The sequence below is a fragment of the Ovis aries genome, chromosome 14, assembly GCF_016772045.2.
Source record: "Ovis aries strain OAR_USU_Benz2616 breed Rambouillet chromosome 14, ARS-UI_Ramb_v3.0, whole genome shotgun sequence".
NCBI lineage: Eukaryota > Metazoa > Chordata > Mammalia > Artiodactyla > Bovidae > Ovis > Ovis aries.
In genome coordinates, this window is record NC_056067.1 from 39,303,551 (window position 1) to 39,322,940 (window position 19,390).

Sequence of the window (19,390 nt, forward strand, 5' to 3'; positions counted from 1 at the left end):
TGAATCACTTGTGAAGCCTCAAGTGTTCAGACTTCCAGCTCTTTGTTTCTAAAGGAGCTAAACTATGAGGTACATTGAATTTATTAATTTGGAAAACCGCCTCCTTACAATACCAGTAGAGAAGATGCCATCTTCTTTGTTTAAAGAATGGGCTAGAGCTAGTTGAGGATCCCAAGAGAGACACAGAAACAATTTAGAAATAACTTGAGTCACCTACTCCCTGCTTGAAGGGAACCAGACTCTTGGTCTTTGGGGAGGCACCCAAATTGACTGAGGGAAGATGGAGGAAAATTCCCTGGATCCCTGCAGGGTTAATTTATTCAAAAAGGAAATTAAAAAATACTCAACATGCAAAAGTCTTGTGAAGAAAATAAAGGAAAACCACAGAACATGCCACAGGCTGAGGAAGACCGCCCTTTGGAAGCTGTACCACAGGAGGCAGAAAGAAATCCTCAACCTTCTGAAGAAGGTGTAAGCCAGGAAGCAGAAGGAAACCTTAGAGGAGGGCTGACTCAGCCTGGTTAGGGGTATAAAGAGGACGCTCCTGTTAAGCATTTAGACCTTGAAGAAATGATAAGAGAAACAGATGAGTTGGAAAGGCTTAGGGAAGAAATAAGAAGAACAAGAAGCAAGTTTGTGATGATGCATTGGAAGCAAGGACATCATGCAGCTGTCCTTATCCCACGTGCTTTAGGCCTTGGATTCTTTTTTTGTCCAATATTAAAATCTGGCCCCTGCTTTCTGTTAGCATTTCCTGATGTATCTTTGACTTTTGCTTTATTTTTAATCATCTGGTGGAGTTTTGTTTTAGGTAGTTTTCCTTGTTATCAGCATCTACACTTTGTATTTTGACACATTCTCTAGGTCTATTTTTCGACTGGGAAATTTCACACATATGCATGAAAATATGTTCATTCCAACATAGCAGGTTACAGAGCAGCATGTTCAGCAGCATATTCAGGTATATTCACATACCTGAATGGTCTAGTGGTTTTTCTCCACTTTCTTCAATTTAAGTCGGAATTTGGCAATAAGGAATTCATGATTTGAGCCCAGTCTGTTTTTGCTGACTGTATAGAGCTTCTCCATCTTGGGCTGCAAAGGATATAATCAATCTGATTTCGGTGTTGACCATCTGGTGATGTCCATGTGTAGAGTCTTCTCTTGTGTTGTTGGAAGAGGGTGTTTGCTATGACCAGTGCGTTCTCTTGGCAGAACTCTATTAGCCTTTGCCCTGCTTCATTCTGTACTCCAAGGCCAAACTTGCCTGTTACTCCAGGTGTTTCTTGACTTCCTACTTTAGCATTCCAGTCCCCTATAACAAAAAGGACATCGTTTTTGTGTGTAAGTTCTAGAAGGTCTTGTAGGTCTTCATAGAACTGTTCAACTTCAGCTTCTTCAGTGTTGCTGGTCAGGGCATAGACTTGAATTACTGTGATATTGAATGGTTTGCCTTGGAGACAGATCATTCTGTCGTTTTTGAGACTGCATCCAAGTACTGCATTTCGGATTCTTTTGTTGAATATGATGGCTACTCCATTTCTTCTAAGGGATTCCTGCCCACTGCTGCTGCTGCTAAGTCGCTTCAGTCGTGTCCGACTCTGTGCGACCCCATAGACGGAAGCCCACCAGGCTCCCCCATCCCCGGGATTCTCCAGGCAAGAACACTGGAGTGGGTTGCCATTTCCTTCTCCAATGCATGAAAGAGAAAAGTGAAAGTGAAGTCACTCAGTTGTATCCGACTCTTAGTGACCCCATGGACTGTAGCCTACTAGGTTCGTCTGTCCATGGGATTTTCCAGGCAAGAGTACTGGAATGGGGTGCCATTGCCTTCTCCAATTCCTGCCCACAGTGGTAGATATAATGGTCATCTGAGTTAAATTCACCCATTCCAGTCCATCTTAGTTCACTGATTCCTAGAATGTCGATGTTCACTCTTGTCATTTCCTGTTTGACCACCTCCAATTTGCCTTGATTCATGGATCTAACATTCCAGGTTCCTATGCAATATTGCTCTTTACAGCATCGAACCCTGCTTCCGTCACCAATCCCATTCACAACTAGGTGTTGTTTTTGCTTTGGCTCCATCCCTTCATTCTTTCTGGAGTTATTTCTCCACTGATCTCAAGTAGCATATTGGGCACCTACTGACCTGGGGAATTCATCTTTCAGTGTCCTATCTTTTTGCCTTTTCATAGTGTTCATGGGGTTCTCAAGGCAAGAATACTGAAGTGGTTTGCCATTCCCTTCTCCAGTGGACCACATTCTGTCAGACCTCTCCACCATGACCGGCCTTTGGCATGGCTTAGTTTCATTGAGTTAGATAAGGCTGTGGTCCGTGTGATCAGATTGGCTAGTTGTCTGTGATTGTAGTTTCAGTCTATCTGCCCTCTGATCCCCTCTCTCAGTGTCTGCCGTCTTACTTGGGTTTCTCTTACCTTGGATGTGGAGTCTCTCTTCACGGCTTCTCCAGCAAAGCGCAGCCGCTGCTCCTTGCCTTTGATGCGGGGTAGCTCCTCTCGGCCGCCGCCCCTGCCCTTGGGCGCAGGGTAGCTCCTCTTGGCCACGCTCATGCGCCGTCGCAGCGGACAAAGTCTCAAATTGTGTGTGTATGCACGTGTGTATACATACATGCGTATATCAGAAATTTAACTGTGCTTTTTTCTGTGTGATTTTTTTTCTTTTTGCTTATACGCATTTTTAAATGAACACATCACACACACAAAGAGAACTTTTTTTTTTAAATTAAGAGTCAATCAAATAATTTACAGCCAGCTTATAAGGTCAATGGGGGCACCTAAACTCTTGATGATAGAACTATTAAAAAATGTCAACCTCAAAATACCTCTGGATCTCTTAGCCAGAGGAATAAAACTGGCAATTATTACAGGGAAAAAAAAAAAAAAAAAGAATGGACCATAATGATCTCAGAGAAATAGGAAGGTAGAATTATGTGCATTTGCTGTATGTACAAGTGTATTCATTGTTCTAATTTGATGTGAAATAATTTTTATAAAGGAATTAGATTGTAAAATATTTCATCTTTTTACAAATGCTGCTTATAATTTTAGCTGAATCATTGTGATGTTTAATGGACTGTTGCAGGAAGTAGAACATAAAAATACCCAATTCCCCTCATCTCCTACCTCCCTCCAGCCCCCGTGGCTTTAAATTATAGCTGTAAATTAGGGTTGCATTTTGTCCTGTCTTCCAAGGGCACTCTGGCATAGCATGAGCTTCAGACTGTAACTAGCTTACCCATTCAACTTAGCAATTAGAAAACCACATAGTATCTCCCCAGACATACTTGGGCTGCTTCTACCTGCCTCTGTTTGAGGAAGGCTTTATTCTCCTGGTCAGGAGTTTGGCTTGGGCCAGGTGGGAGAAATCTTAGAGGAAGATCTCTTTCTCATTTGTAATGGACTTAGCAAACATCCTTTGACTCCCTTAGGTCATGAGGATGATGGGACGTACAAGGACAGAGGCACAGAGCGCTGTGTCAGTTCTTAGTGTCGTAAGCACAAATTTACTATCTTCCTGTTCTGGAGGTCAGAAATCTAACAGCAAGGTGTTGGCAGGTGGGTCCTTCTCAAGGCTCTAGGGAAAAGTCTGTTTCTTCGTCTTGTCCAGTTTCTAGAGGCTGCCTGCGTTCCCTGGTTCGTGGCTCCTGCCTCCAATCGCTTCACCTCGTGTTTCTGTTGTCACATCTCCTGCTCTTCAATATGATCTCCTCTTTCCCTCTTACAAGGATTCTTGTGATTACATTGAGCCCTGGATAGTCCAGCATAATCTCCTCACCTTAAAATCCTTATTCATACTTGCAAAATCATACTTTTAATAGAAGGTAATTCATGCATTCCAGGAATTAGGATGTGAGTATATTTGGAGGTGGCCTTATTCAGCACAGAACTTGGCATTGGATAACTCTGTCACTCTCTCAGTTAGTTTGACTATTACGTGAGTTTCTTAACATTTCTGAATCTCAAGTTTCTTTTTGAGAAATAACTAAATAGTACCATCTCCTAGGTTTGCGTGAAGGTTGAAAGTAAAAGTGAAGTCACTCAGTTGTGTCCGACTCTTTGCGACCCCATGAACTGTAGCCTATCAGGCTCTTCCATCCATGGGATTTTCCAGGTAAGAATACTGGAGTGGGTTGCCATTTCCTTCTCCAAGAGATCTTCCTGACCTAGGGACTGAAACTGGGTCTCCTGCATCATAGGGAGATGCTTTACCGACTGAGACACCAGGGAAGTCAGGGTTAAATGCCTGGAAACAATTAGCATTGTGTCTGACACGTATTACTAGTTCAATGAATGGGAAGTTAATGGATTATTGTTTTTACTATTCAGTGATGAAAGGGCACAGTCTCACCTCTTTGAGGACTTCTCAGTCCAGTGGAGAAGACCAACAGCTGAACAAGTCTTTATGAGTCAGCATGAGGCAGTGTTACATGGGCTATATTTGTCACAGGCTACAAGGGTCCTTCATGCATGATTTCATTCATTCTTTTGTAGATCTGTAACTAACATGAATTTTGGGGCAAAGGAAGGGAAAACATAAAAGGTTGTTCTGAGGCTATGACTGACATGGAATGTGAGGTCCTGGAAGACTGTGCATTTTTATTTTGATGACCTCATATTTTTTCCTAAGGAAACACTTTTTACTGCTCTTGAGATGAAATGGTAACTTTCTTGGACTTGGAGTATGTGCCATTTCACAAGTTAGGGCCTTGGACATCTCAGACTATATCATATGGTAAAAGGAGAGACAACAGTGTAGGTCTGTAAGCCAAAGTTGAAAGTCTTCCTGTTCCTCTCTCTTCTTGCTGCTGACGTTCACACCTTCCCTCCCACAATGGGAAAGAGTGCTGATCTTTCGGAAATGTTCTAGGATTCTGGTTGGGCCATGTGTGCTGGTAACTGGAGTCCCTGTGTGTGAGGAAGTCGCTCTTGAGTGGGTGCCATTTGTGTGTGTCTCATCATTGTGCCTTGGGTGGTGAGGACCAGGGTCCACTCTTTTCCTTCTGTGTGTCAGCTGGCCTGGGCACATGTGCTCTCCCTCTTCTGTCTGGTTTCCTAATTCTGCTGTCATTTCACCTGGCCCTTCAGCCACGGGTGACACCAACTCTTCGTTCGGCTTCTAGAATACCCCTTTCTTATGGTTTCTTCTACCTCATGCTCAGTTGGGTCTTTCTCATTTCCCTGACTTAATATTCAAACTTACCAAACTCAGTCCCAAGACCTCTTCTCTTTTCTGTCTCTATCCCATTCTATGGATTTAAATACGTCTATATATTGATGATGCTGGCATTAGTTTTCCATTGCTGCTGTAACAAATTACCACAAACTTAGTGGCTTAAAACAACACTAATTTATTATTTTACAGCTTTTTAGGTTAGAAGTTTGACACAGTCTCACTGGGCTACAGTAATTTGTCAACAGAGCTGTGTTCCTTTCTCGAGTTGCCAAGGGAGAATCCATTTCTCTGTCTTTTCCATCTTCTGGAGGCCTTCTACATTCCTTCAGTTCAGTTCAGTTCAGTCACTCAGTCGTGTTCAACTCTTTGCGACCCCATGGACTGCAGCATGCCAGGCCTCCCTGTCCATCACCAGCTCCTGGAGCTTACTCAAACTCGTGCCCATTGAGTTCGTGCTACCATCCAACCATCTCATCTTCTGTCGTCCCCTTCTCCTCCCACCTTCAATCTTTCCCAGCATCAGGGTCTTTTCCAATGAGTCAATTCTTTGCATCAGGTTGCCAAAGTATTGGAGTTTCAGCTTCAGCATCAGTCCTTTCAATGAACATTCAGGACTGATTTCCTTCAGGATGGAATCTACTTTCCTTAGCTTGTTTTATTCTTTATCAGAATCTTATATCTCTGAACCTTCTTCCTTTGTCAGCTCTCTCTCACCATAGCTGAGAAGAACTCTCTGCTTTTAAGGTCCCATCTGATAAGATTGGGTCCACTCACATAATCCAGGATAATCTCCCCACCCCAAGGTCCATACCCTAACCACATTTGCAAAGTCTTTTTTTTGCCATGTAAGACAATATTTTCACAACTTTAAAGGATTAGGTCATAGACATCTTTGTAAGAACATTGTTCTGCTTACTGCAGTGTCCAGATAAATGTCACCAGCCTAGACCATTCTCCTTAACTCTTAAGACCATATATTCAGCCACCTACTTGACATCTATGTTTGGATGTTTAATAGACATTTCAAAGCTATTTGTCCAGAACTGAGCCCCAAGCAACACACATACACATACATATATATTTATGTGTATATATAAGAAAAAAACTTGTGTGTGTGTGTGTATATATATATATATGTTTGAAAAGATTTGTCTCTTGACCTTCATTTTGGTGCATGGTATACATCTTATCCCAAAGGTAGAACTGATAATTGGAGACTTCATAATGTATTCTTTTGTTGACTATGATGGCTATTCCATTTATTCTAAGGGATTCTTGCCCACAGTAGTAGATATAATGGTCATCTGAGTTAAATTCACCCATTCCAGTCCATTTTACTTCACTGATTCCTAAAATGTCGATGTTCACTCTTGCCATCTCCTGTTTGACCACTTCCAATTTGCCTTGATTCATGGACCTAACATTCCAGGCTCCTATGTAATATTGCTCTGTACAGCATCGAACTTTACTTCCATCATTTTGCTTTGGCTCCGTCTCTTCATTCTTTCTGGAGTTATTTCTTCACTGTTCTCCAGTAGCATATTGGGCATCTACCGACCTGGAGAGTTCATCTTTCAGTCTTGTATCTTTTTGCCTTTTCATGCTGTTCATGGGGTTCTCAAGGCAAGAATACTGAAGTGGTTTGCCATTCCCTTCTCCAGTGGACCACGTTTTGTCAGAACTCTCCACCATGACCCATCCATCTTGGGTGGCCCTACAGGGCATGGCTCATAGTTTCTTTGAATTAGACGAGTCTGTAGTCCATGTGATCAGATTGGTTAGTTTTCTGTGATTGTGGTTTTCAGTCTGCCTGCCCTCTGATGGACAAGGATAAGAGGCTTATGGAAGCTTCCTGATGGGAGAGACTGACAGGGGGAAACTGGGTCTTGTTCTGATGGAGGGGCTGTGCTAAATAAATCTTTAATCCAATTTTCTGTTGATGGGTGGGGCTGTGTTCTCTCCCTGTTATTTGACCTGGGGCCAAACTATGGTGGAGGTAATGAAGATAATGGCGATCTCCTTCAAAAGATCCCATGCATACATTGCTACACTCAGTGCCCCCAACCCTGCAGCAGGCCACCACCGACTCCTGGACACTCCCGGGCAAGTCTGGGTCAGTCTCTTGCGGGGTCACTGCTCCTTTCTCCTGGGTCCTGGTGCACACAAGGTTCTGTTTGTGCCCGCCAAGAGTTTGTTTCCCACCTGTGTAAATTCTGGTGGCTCTGTGGTGGGGTTAATGGCGACCTCCTCCAAGAGGGCTTATGCCATACCCAGGTCTGCTGCACCCAGAGGCCCTGCCCGTGCAGCAGTGCACTGCTGATCCCTACCTCCTCAGGAGACACTCAAACACAGTTCTGTCTCAGTCTCTGTGAGGTCTCTGGAACCTGGTGCGTACAAGGTATGTTTGAGCCCTCTGAGTGTCTCTGGCGGGTAAGGGGTTTGGTTCTAGACCTGATTTCGCCCCTCCTACCATCTTGCTGGGGCTTCTCCTTAGCCCTTGGACATACAGTATCTCCTTAAAGTCGCTCTAGCCCTGCATAGCCACCACGCCAGTACCTACCATCTTGCTGGGGCTTCTCTGGCCTTGGATGTGGGTTATCTCCTTACAGTTGCTCCAGCGCTGTGCAACTGCAGCTCCAGTGCCACTCAGCTACTGTGGGCAGAAATCCCTTAGAAGAAATGGAGTAGCCATCATAGTCAATAAAAGAGTCCGAAATGCAGTACTTGGATGAAATCTCAAAAACTACAGAATGACCTCTGTTCATTTCCAAGGCAAACCATTCAGTATCACAGTAATCTAAGTCTATGCCTCGACCAGTAATGCTCAAGAAGCTGAAGTTGAATGGCTCTATGAAGAACTACAAGACCTTCTAGAACTTGCACACATAAAAGATGTCCTTTTCATTATAGGGGACTTGAGTGCAAAAGTACGAAGTCAAGAAATACCTGGAGTAACAGGCAAATTTGGCCTTGGAGTACAAAATGAAGCAGGGCAGAGGCTAATAGAGTTCTGCCAAGAGAACGTATTGGTCATAGCAAGCACCCTGTTCCAACAACACAAGAGAAGACTACACATGGACATCACCAGATGGTCAATCCTGAAATCAAATTGATTATATTCTTTGCAACCAAAGATGGAGAGGCTCTATACAGTCAGAAAAAACAGGACTGGGAGCTGACTGTGGCTCAGATCATGAACTTCTTATTGCCAAATTCAGACTTAAATTGAAGAAAGTGGGGAAAACCACTAGGCCATTCAGGTATGACCTAAATCAAGTCCGCTATGACTATACAGTTGAAGTGAGAAATAGATTTAAGGGACTAGATCTGATAGACAGAGTGCCTGATGAACTATGGATGGAGGTTCATGACATTGTATAGGAGGTAGGGATCAAGAACATCCCCAAGAAAAGGAAATGCAAAAAGGCAAATGGTTGTCTGAGGAGGCTTTACAAATAACTATGAAAAGAAGAGAAGCGAAAGGCAATGGAGAAAGGGAAAGATATGCCCATCTGAATGCAGAGTTCCAAAGAATAGCAAGGAGAGACAAGAAAGATTTCCTCAGTGATCAGTGCAAAGAAATATAGGAAAACACTAGAGAACTCTTCAAGAAAATTAGAGATACCAAAGGAACTTTTCATGCAAAGATGGGCTCAATAAAGGACAGAAATGGTATGACCTAACAGAAGCAGAAGATATTAAGAAGAGGTGGCAAGAATACACAAAAGAACTATACAAAACAGATCTTCACAACCCAGATAATCACGATGGTGTGATCACTCACCTAGAGCCAAATATCCTGGGATGCAAAGTCACGTGGGCCTTAGGAAGCATCACTACGAACAAATCTATTGGAGGTGATAGAATTCCAGTTGAGTGATTTCAAATCCTGAAAGATGATGCTGTGAAAGTGCTGCACTCAATATGCCAGCAAATTGGGAAAACTCAGCAATGGCCACAGGACTGGAAAAAGTGAGTTTTCATTCCAGTCCTAAAGAAAGGCAATGCCAAAGAATGTCAAACTACTGCACAATTGCACTTATTTCGCATGCTAGCAAAGTAATGGTTAAAATTCTCCAAGCCAGGCTTCAGCAATACGTGAACTGTGAACTTCCAGATGTTGAAGCTGGTTTTAGAAAAGGCAGAAGAACCAGAGATCAAATTCCCAACATCCACTGGATCATTGAAAAAGCAAGAGTTCAGAAAAACATCTATTTCTGCTTAATTGACTATGCCAAAGCCTTTGACTGTGTGGATTACAACAAACTGTGGAAAATTCCTCAAGAGATGGGAATACCAGACCACCTGACCTTCGTTCTGAGAAACCTGTATGTAGGTCAAGAAGCAGCAGTTAGAACTGGACATGGAACAACAGACTGATTTCAAATAGGAAAAGGAGTACGTCAAGGCTGTATATTGTCACCCTACTTATTTAACTTCTATGCAGAGTACATCATGAGAAATGCTGGACTGGATGAAATACAAGCTGGAATTAAGATTGCTGGGAGAAAGATCAATAACCTCAGATATGCAGATGACACCATCCTTATGTCAGAAAGTGAAGAAGAACTAAAGAGCCTCTTGATGAAAGTGAAAGAGGAGAGTGAAAAAGCTGACTTAAAGCTCAACATTCAGAAACTAAGATCATGGCATCCAGTCCTATCACTCCATGGCAAATAGATAAAACAGTGAGAGACTTCATTTTTGGGGGCTCCAAAATCACTGCAGATGGTGACTGCAGTTATGAAATTTTAAGATGCTTGCTCCTTGGAAGAAAAGCTATGACCAACCTAGACAGCATATTACAAAGCAGAGACATTACTTTGTCACAAAGGTCCATGTAGTCAAAGCTATGGTTTTTCCAGTGGTCATGTATATATGTGAGACTTGGACTATAAAGAAATCTGAGTGCCAAAAAATTGATGCTTTTGAACTGTGGTGTTGGAGAAGACTCTTGAGAGTCCTGTGGACTGCAAGGAGATCCAACCAGTCCATCCTAAACGAAATCAGTCCTAAATATTCATTGGCAGGACTGATGCTGAAGCTGAAGCTCCAGTACTTTGGCCACCTGATGTGAAGAACTGACTCATTTGAAAAGACTCAGATACTGGAAAAGATTGAAGGCAGGAGGAGAAGGGGATGACAGAGGATGAGATGGTTGGATGGCATCACCGACTCAATGGACATGAGTTTGAGCAAGCTCCAGGAGTTGGTGATGGACAGGGAGGCCTGGTGTGCTGCAGCCCATGGGGTCTCAAAGAGTCTGACACGACTGAGGAACTGAACTGAACTGAATGTATTCTTGGCTTTGGCTCAGCTTTTTGTGACATTAAAAGATTATTTGGGAGCAACTACAAAACCTCTTCTTTGTAATCCTGTCTGTGAACTGTCAGTGGTATAGCAGGAGGGGTCAATGCAGACATAAGGACTTCCTTCCCTCACTGGGTAGGGGAGCTGGCCTCTGGCCCTCACAGCTGTTCCCTGCTAGAACAGTCATAGTTGCTGGGTGCCCTTTGATATCCTGAGCAGCTGTGACATCAAGCAATTTAGTGCAGAATAATCCATCAATTAATCTCTTTGTTATTAGACATTTGAGATGCTTGTGCCTTTGTTCATACTATAAATGAGGTGGGATGTGGCATGACTCCTGATTGTCACGCATCTCTCAATGGATGGTTGTCCCCCTGCCCAACCAGTGACCTATGGGGACCTCCAGAGCCCAGAGAAAAATAGCAATGGTGTTAGGAGTTGGTGAGACAGATTGTTGTGGTTCATTCGCTAAGTTGTGTCTGACACTTTTGACCGCATGGACTGCAGCACACCAGGCTTCCCTGTCCTTCACTATCTCCTGGAGTTTGCTCAAACTCATGTCCATTGAGTTGGCAATGCCGTCCAACCATCTCATCCTCTGTCATCCCCTTCTCCTCCTGCCCTCAATCTTTCCAGCATCAGAGTCTTTTCCACTGAGTTGACACTTCGCATCAGGTGGCCCAAGTAGGTATCCTGTGGATCATACACAACCCCCTCGACACTGGCAGTGATTCAAGACTTTGTCTCACACTATATGAAGTATATTAGAATGATACTGAGTGAGAGCTAACTTTGGGTCCCCTTTTAAAACTGTAACTGAGAAGTACATTATTTGAAAACTTTAATACTGGAAACACTGGGGACAAACTAGTGTCAGGATATCATGGTTCAGGCTTACTACTCTCTTGGAATACTTCTAATAAATAAAAGTAATATAAAATGGTGTCTATGCACTTCAGCAGAATTGTCCAGAGGCCTGCTTTTGCCAAAGCTGAAAAATCCCTTGGAAATCTTCAGCTTCGCACTTAATTACCACCTCCTTTGGCTGTTTCTCTTTTACTCTGTTTCTCTCTTCCCCCTGTGATTTTCCTTTCTTGTTGCCAAAACACACTTTCTCTTCCAGACACCATCTGTTTTCAGAATATATTTGCATTTCCTTTTTCCTTTCCAAAATGGCCCTATGTTGCTTCCAGTGTTTTCCTCTAAGGGTACTGCTTCCACTGGTGCCCCATGCATTGGTGGGACGGAAAGCTATGGCCTGCTAAATTGAAATATGACCAGTAAGTAACCCAACAGAGACCTTCTGGTCTTGAATGTATGCAGTCATCCTCCTAAGGACCTCAGGGTGCCAGGATTGGTTTGTGGTATGTCTTTAAAACAGCGTTTGTTTTTAACTTCAAAGAGTTCGAAAGTATCAAAAGGAGAAAGTGAAAATAATTCTCTGCTGTGCCAGTCACATTCCTCAGAGGGGCATGATCTCCTCAGCCACGCACAGTGACCGGAGTGACCGCTCAACAGTGCAGCTTGTATCCTTCTAGCTTTTTACTATGCACGTATCAAAATGTGCAATATGAATACATAAAAATGCAAAACAAATTGGATTAATACTATACATATTGTCTGCAACTTGCTTGCTATTATTTTACATAAATGTCATGGGCATCTTTTCATGTCAGTACACATATATTTTCTCCTTACCTTTAACACCTGATATTCTACTGTATGAATGTACAATGATTTATTTACACAACCCACTAATGATACATGGTAATTCCAATATCTTATTATTATTTCCAGCACCTAACACATTTATCTTTATCCTTGTGCAGCTGTATTCTGTAGGACAGTTGGAATTGCTGCATCAAAGGGTATGTGTATTTTGAATGTTGCTGAGGACGAAATATATGTTCTAAAGAGTTATGTGTTTTAAACATTGATGTATACCATCCTAAACTTTAAATATAATCACTAATAGAAGCACAGCATTTTCTCCCTTCAGTTATCAGAGATTATGAGATAAATAATATTAATTTGCAGAGTGTAAAGCATTTCACAGAGTATTTTTATTCAACTTAACACTCACAGATTTTCTATAGGGAGATAGTATTGTCTATCAATTTACAGGTGAAGGAACAAGCTCATCAAAATCAAGTGATTTGCCTAAGGTAGTACCTTTGGGTGGCAGATCTGGGCTTGAGTCCATCTTTTATCTCCAAGCCTGAAATTCTTTGGCCAACAGCAGTACTGGCTTCTCATGGAAGAGCACCTGCTGCTGTGTGAACTGACTGAGCATAGGTGCAGGGGGAGAGGGAGCGTGGAGGCAATACTGGTCCGCCCACCCCTGTGGCATACCCATGGACAGACAGACATTTCTGTCTCTGCCATCACTTCCTTGGTGATGTTGTTTGGTCACAGCTTCAGATACTGCCTGTATATCAGTAACTCCTAAACTTATATTTCCAGTTTAGAACTCTCTCCTTGACATATCCTGTATGGAACTCTTGATCTCTCCTCCTAAACTTGCTCTGCCTATAGCCATCTCACTATTTCCAGTTTAGAACTCTCTCCTTGACATATCCTGTATGGAACTCTTGATCTCTCCTCCTAAACTTGCTCTGCCTATAGCCATCTCACTTGGCCACTCCCTGATCCTTTTAGTTTTTCAAGGCCAAGTTCTTTCTTTTTTAAATTAAAGTACAGTTAACTTGCAGTATTTTGTTTCTGGTGTACAGGTGAGTGATCCAATTATACATATATATTCTATTTCACATTCTTTTCCACTATACTTTATTATAAGATAGTTGTATAGTTATCTATGCTGTACAGTAGGACCATGTTTTATATAGTAGTTTGTATCTGTTAATCCTAAACTCCTAATTTATCCCTTTGCTCACTTTCCCCTTTGGCAACCATAAGGTTGTTTTCTATGTCTGTGAGTCTGTTTCTATTTTGTAAGTAAGTCCATTTGTGTCATATTTTATGAACTTCCCTGGTGGCTCAGATGGTAAAGCATCTGCCTACAATGTGGGAGACCCAGGTTCGATCCCTGGGTTGGGAAGATCCTCTGGAGAAGGAAATGGAAACCCATTCTAGTACTCTTGCCTGGAAAATCCCATGGACAGAGGAGTGTTGTAGGCTACAGTCCATGGGGTCGCAAAGAGTTGGAAGTGTTATCATCTGTTGCTTGTCTTTCTCTGTCTGATTTAACTTCATTTAGTATGAATCCCATGGATGGAGGAGCCTGGGGTCGCTAAGAGTTGGACACGACTGAGCGACTTCACTTTGACTTTTCACTATCGTGCATTGGAGAAGGAAATGGCAACCCACTTCAGTGTTCTTGCCTGGAGAATCCCAGGGACGGGGGAGCCTGGTGGGCTGCTGTCTATGGGGTCACACAGAGTCGGACACGACTGAAGTGACTTAGCAGCAGTATGATAATCTCTAGGTCCATCCAGATTGCTGCAAATGTTCAGGTCCAAATTCTTGTTTATTCTTATTCTTTCATACCCCTCATTCACAGAGAATAGGATGAAGGCTAGATGCCTGTTACTGCCAGGTTTGTAATTAAAATCCAGGCACGCCTTGCTTTAAAATGAACCTCGATTATCTTGCCTTATTCTGATCCCACTAGCCTGAAATGTTCTGATTTGACTCTTAGAATTTGTACTCTAGGTTAAGAGTGGTATTTAGACATGAGATCACATTCTTAATAAATTCTTTCTCCTGGTTTCTAAGACTACAAAAATTGAAAGTCTGAGTTAAACTTATTGAAAACATAATCAATTTTAGCTCAGGAGATCATTGTGCCTAGCCTCTTGAAAACAAGTCCTTCCTAGGTCAGTTTTTCCATATTGCATGCATACGTGTTGAGGGAAGAAAAAAGGGGATGAGAGGAATTCCAGAGGGAGGCTCTTGCTCTGTTGCTGTTCTCTTCCTATCAAAAGTATGGGATCAGAACGAAGGTCTTCTAAAGGGAAGGCCACTGATTTAGGGTGTTTAAATCAGGAGCTGAGGCAAAGTGGTGGAGCTTTCTCCATGCACAGTGAAGTGCGAACTCATAAGTAACATGGTGAGAGACTTAAATTATTGATCAGAAAGGGGGATTTATCTTGTTAGGAGTTGTTGATTTTAATTTTAGCATGTACATTTGGTGTTTGTGTTTTTGTGCATATGTTTTTGTATAGCAAGAGATCATACTTAGAAGGCGAAAGCTGAACAGTATACGTGCTAATTCATTCTAAATGAACTGGGACCTCCCTGGCCTTAGGAAATTTAGGTAAACTTAATTCAAATCCTCAGTTTTCCAGCCTGGTTAGAGTTTGCCTGGGAGAGAGGGAGTTCCTGGAATGGGAGCTTTCCAGTGCTAACATTGGAGAAGTCCTACACAAATCAACAAGTTGGTTATTCTGAGCTTGGCTGAGTCCAGAGCCCTTGCTTAATTTTTTCTTCTACCTTGCTGTGATTCTTGTATAGAGGCTTTCTCAATTCTGTCCCAGGAGGACCTGCATACAAATCTCAGTTCCTTCATGGATTCCCACAGAAGATTCACTTGGCACTATGAATTTAATGAAGTAAGCACCTTTCCTGAAGACTTATTCCAATGAACAGCCTCTAACCGTTTTTGTTTGTTTTGTTTTTGTGTTTTTTTTTTTTTTGTGTGTGTGTTTTAGCATCTTTCTCTTTCTTTCTGTTCCTTTCAACAAAGTAGCAAATTTATTCTCTTATTTTACCCAGAGTATTTCTGCCTCACAAGGTCCTTGGAGGCAGGGGTCCCACCTTTTATTCCATAGGGTATACCAAGAAAGGTGAGTCTCATCTAAGAGGAAGCCTCTTACCCAGCTACTTAGAGAATAAAATCGTGTCCATTATGTTACAGATTGAAGAATATTTTATATGAACATAAGCAAAAAATTTTGACCTGATTTGGAAATTATTAAGCTCCTTCCTTTTTCACTCTTTCCTAAAATCTTGTTAAGATGCAACTCCGCCCCCAATTATACAATGTCATTTTTTCCTTCTCTCCTGGAACTTAGCAGTAAAGCCTAAACTGAGGGTAGAGCTTAACTATCTTCTTGTTTTAGGGACATTATGGAGTTTTTCCCTGAGGTATGTGGCTTTATGCATTAACAAACCCCTCAGGATCCTGGCTATGCGAGGAGAATCAAGTGTGCAACTTAGAAACAAGTGATGCATCTTAACAGTAGGCATTAAAGATTCACTTCTGACTTGGACGTGATCATAAGAAAGTTGTCAAAACCATTCATCAGGAAGGAGCTAGAGGGAAGTGAGGTCAGATGGATGAGACTCTGGGTGGCCTGGAGCCTCTGAGTTAAAGGTTCTTTTTGGTCTTTTTGGAATTGACACACCTGAGCAGGGATGGGAACCTGTGTATATCAGAGGTCAGAAGTCTCACTTGGTCTCCAGTTCCTCCTACTCTGTATGTCTGGACTGAGGGAGAAACAAGGGGTATTACTGTTAGAGAAGTTAGTCAAGGGAAGTGGGAGGCATGGGGCAAGGCACCCACAGAAGATAAACAATGGGTCAAGAGAGTATAAAATGTCTAGAAACTTCTAGAAGTCTGTGCCAATGTTCCTGTTTGAAAAGTTGTGCTTTGGAGACCACAGAATAATAATAATAATAATAGCTAGCATTTATTGCGTGCTTGCTATATGCTAGTTGTTGTTGTTTAGTCACTAAGTCATGTCTGACTGTGACCCTGAGGACTGTAGACCGCCAGGCTCCTCCATCCATGACCTTGGTGTTTAATGCACACATGGAAAGGTATATAACCTGGAAAATGCAAATTGAAACTACAGTGTGATAGTGCTATAAATCCACTAGAACGTCTGAAATGAAGATGTCACAAAATTGTTAGTGAGGATGTGAAGCAACTGAGCTCTCACACACTGCTAGAGGGATTTAAATTGGAACAACCACTTTGGAAAACTGATTGGCGATATCTGCTAAAACTGATACCCTTTGACCCAGAAATTCCACTTGAACCAGAAGTGTATGCATGGTTTCACCAAAAGATATGTACAAGAATTTTTGTAGCAGTCCTATTTATGATAGCCCCCAAATGGAAACAGCTGAAATCTCCATCAAGAGTAGAAGGGTAAATAAGTCATAGAATATTTGCAAAGTGGTTTAGTATACGGCAACGAGAGTGAGTGAACTCTATGTGCAGCACAGTGGATGAATCTCATTTGCTCCTCAAAGTAACTTTATGAGGTAGTTATTGTTAATTCCACTTGACAGGTGAGAGAACTGAGCACACAGAGTTAGGTTATTGCCTAAGGTCCACACAATTCGGAAGTGGAGTAACTGGGATTCAGACCCTGGCAATTGAGTTCCAGCCCTTAACCACTACACGCCACTACCCCCCAACCTCTGGCTGTATAATCAGCAGGTACTTGATGTGTGTGCTGCTTCAGTATAACACACCCAGAGGCACAGGGTGGAACTGGTGCAAGTGGGCCCTGCAAAAGGCATCTACCAGCTAATTTTGGTCACCATTTCACAGGCTGTGTATAGGTACTTCATCTAGAATATAATCCTCAACAGCCCTTGTAGTGTGTACTCTTCTTGTGTCCATTATTACAAGTTGGGAGACAGATATGAAGGGTAACTGGTTGTCTGAGGTCATGTCACGGGCATGTGATGGAATTAGGATTCCAAGCCAAGTTTTTGTGCTAGAGTCTGTGCCCTTCATTGTCCCACCATGTGCCTCTCATCAGCACCAGGAAAGCAAAGCTGCAGGGCCTATATCCTAACAGGAGCCACCACTTCTGGTCACAGAGCTTGAGGTCTTTGAGCCATATCAACTGACAAAAACTGAAAATTTAAGACCAAACTTGAGATTCCATGAGGCCATGTGACTTCTAAGTAAAGTGTCTGTCACAGGTTATCTTCACCCACCTTCAAGGGAAAAAGAAGCCCGCATTTCCATGGCCTTGACCACATCTTCCTAGAAACAAAAGAGATAGATGGAAATCTCTGCAGTTTTTGAAGCTTTTCCAAATTGCTCCCCTGCATACTGTAAGCATGGCCCCCTTCTAACAGCCAGAGCTGAGAGGACTAGTACTGAGAAGAAAGGGAGGTTACTTAGCAGATGGTGGGGGTGTGTGTGGAGTTCCTTGGTGAATTCTAAAACAGGCATGGGCCTACACCTCAGGGTTCTCTAATGAGAGAAGGCCAACCTCTAGCCACAAGCTGCTCGAGAAACAAATATCAGGCCTTCCTGCATTGCCAAGAGCGGAAGACATCAGGGACACAGGTTCTTGTGCTTGAAGGTTGCTAGAAGAATGAGAAGTAGGAGGGTTGAGGACGTTTTGATATTTCTTCCTGGTTGTAGAATTTCTTCATCTCCAGCTGGAACCATTACAGTAGCTTCTTACCTGGTCTCTCCAACTCCAGCCCTTCTCCTCCCTGATTGACCTTTCTCACAGATCACAGGGAGAAAGTCCGTATCTGGAACTCTGGCTGCCTTTTCCTCAAGTACACCATACAGTTGAATGTGGCCATGTCTTTGCAAATGCTGAATCCTCTCACTTGACGTGACAGGAGCCTACTTATCTCTGAAGCCCCAGTATTAAGCTCTGTCTTTGGTATGATTCTTCCTTACCATCTCCCTAGGTAAAATTCACTGTTAACTCCTCATCCACTCCCCAAATGATTTTTCTTCCCAATTTTAACATCCCTGCTCTGACAATGTACTATCATCATTTGCCATCCTATCTCTGGTATAGACTGTGGTCATCTTACAGGCAGGAGCTGTGGCATATTCCTCCCCATATGGCTCACACCTAACAGTACACAGCCTGTCTAACCACTCAGTAAATGTCTGTTGGATGAAATCCAAAAGCACAGAGGTTTAAAGTATGTAATCATGGTGTGTTTGCAACCCGAACACAGCCACTGGAAAAGGAAGTGCTCTTCTCTGGCCAGCTTTGCCCTCTCTTGTCACATTGCTACCTCACCCATATATACCCCTTCTGAATTTCAGCATTAGTACTAGAAAGTCTTAGCACAGTGGTAAAGAATCTGCTTGGCAGTGCAGGAGATGCTAGAGATGTGGGTTTGATCCCTGGGTGGGGAAGATTCTCTGGAGAAGGAAATGTCAACCCAGTCCAGTATTCTTGCCTGGGAAGTCTCATGGATAGAGGAACCTGTCGGGCTGCAGTTCATGGGATTGCAAAGAGTTCAATAAGACTGAGCACACTGTAAGTCTAGCTTTTAAGAGTAGGTGATGAGTTTCTTTCCTCCATCGCAGTTTTCTCATTCAGGTGGGTGGTGGGAGAGGTGACAGGGTTATCAAGGATGAGATCTAATGTAATCAAGTATTTGTGGGTGGGGAGCAAGAACTTATTGGTTCAGTGGGCCCCTAGCTCCCTTGCTGCTGCTGTTGCTGCTGCTAAGTTGCTTCAGTCGTGTCCGACTCTGTGAGACCCCATAGATGGCAGCCCACCAGGCTCCCCACTCCCTGGGATTCTCCAGGCAAGAACACTGGAGTGGGTTGCCATTTCCTTCTCCAGTGCGTGAAAGTGAAAAGTGAAAGTGAAGTTGCTCAGTCGTGTCTGACTCGCAGCGACCCCATGGACTGCAGCCTACCAGGCTCCTCCGCCCATGGGATTTTCCAGGCAAGAGTACTGGAGTGGGGTGCCATTGCCTTCTCTGCTAGCTCCCATGATGGGTTCAGTTCAGTTCAGTTCAGTCGCTCAGTCGTGTCCGACTCTTTGCGACCCCATGAACTGCAGCACACCAGGCCTCCCTGTCCATCACCAACTCCCAGAGTTCACTCAAACTCACGTCCATTGAGTCAGTGATGCCATCCGGCCATCTCTTCCTCTGTTGTCCCCTTTTCCTCCTGCCCCCAATCCCTCCC

At 43.0% G+C, this 19,390-nt stretch overlaps 1 pseudogene; it reads left to right on the plus strand.

Moving 5' to 3' along the window:
• Positions 1-200: 200 nt before the first annotated feature.
• On the plus strand, positions 201-758 carry LOC105606387 (transcription elongation factor A protein-like 8; annotated as a pseudogene).
• Positions 759-19,390: the final 18,632 nt, after the last annotated feature.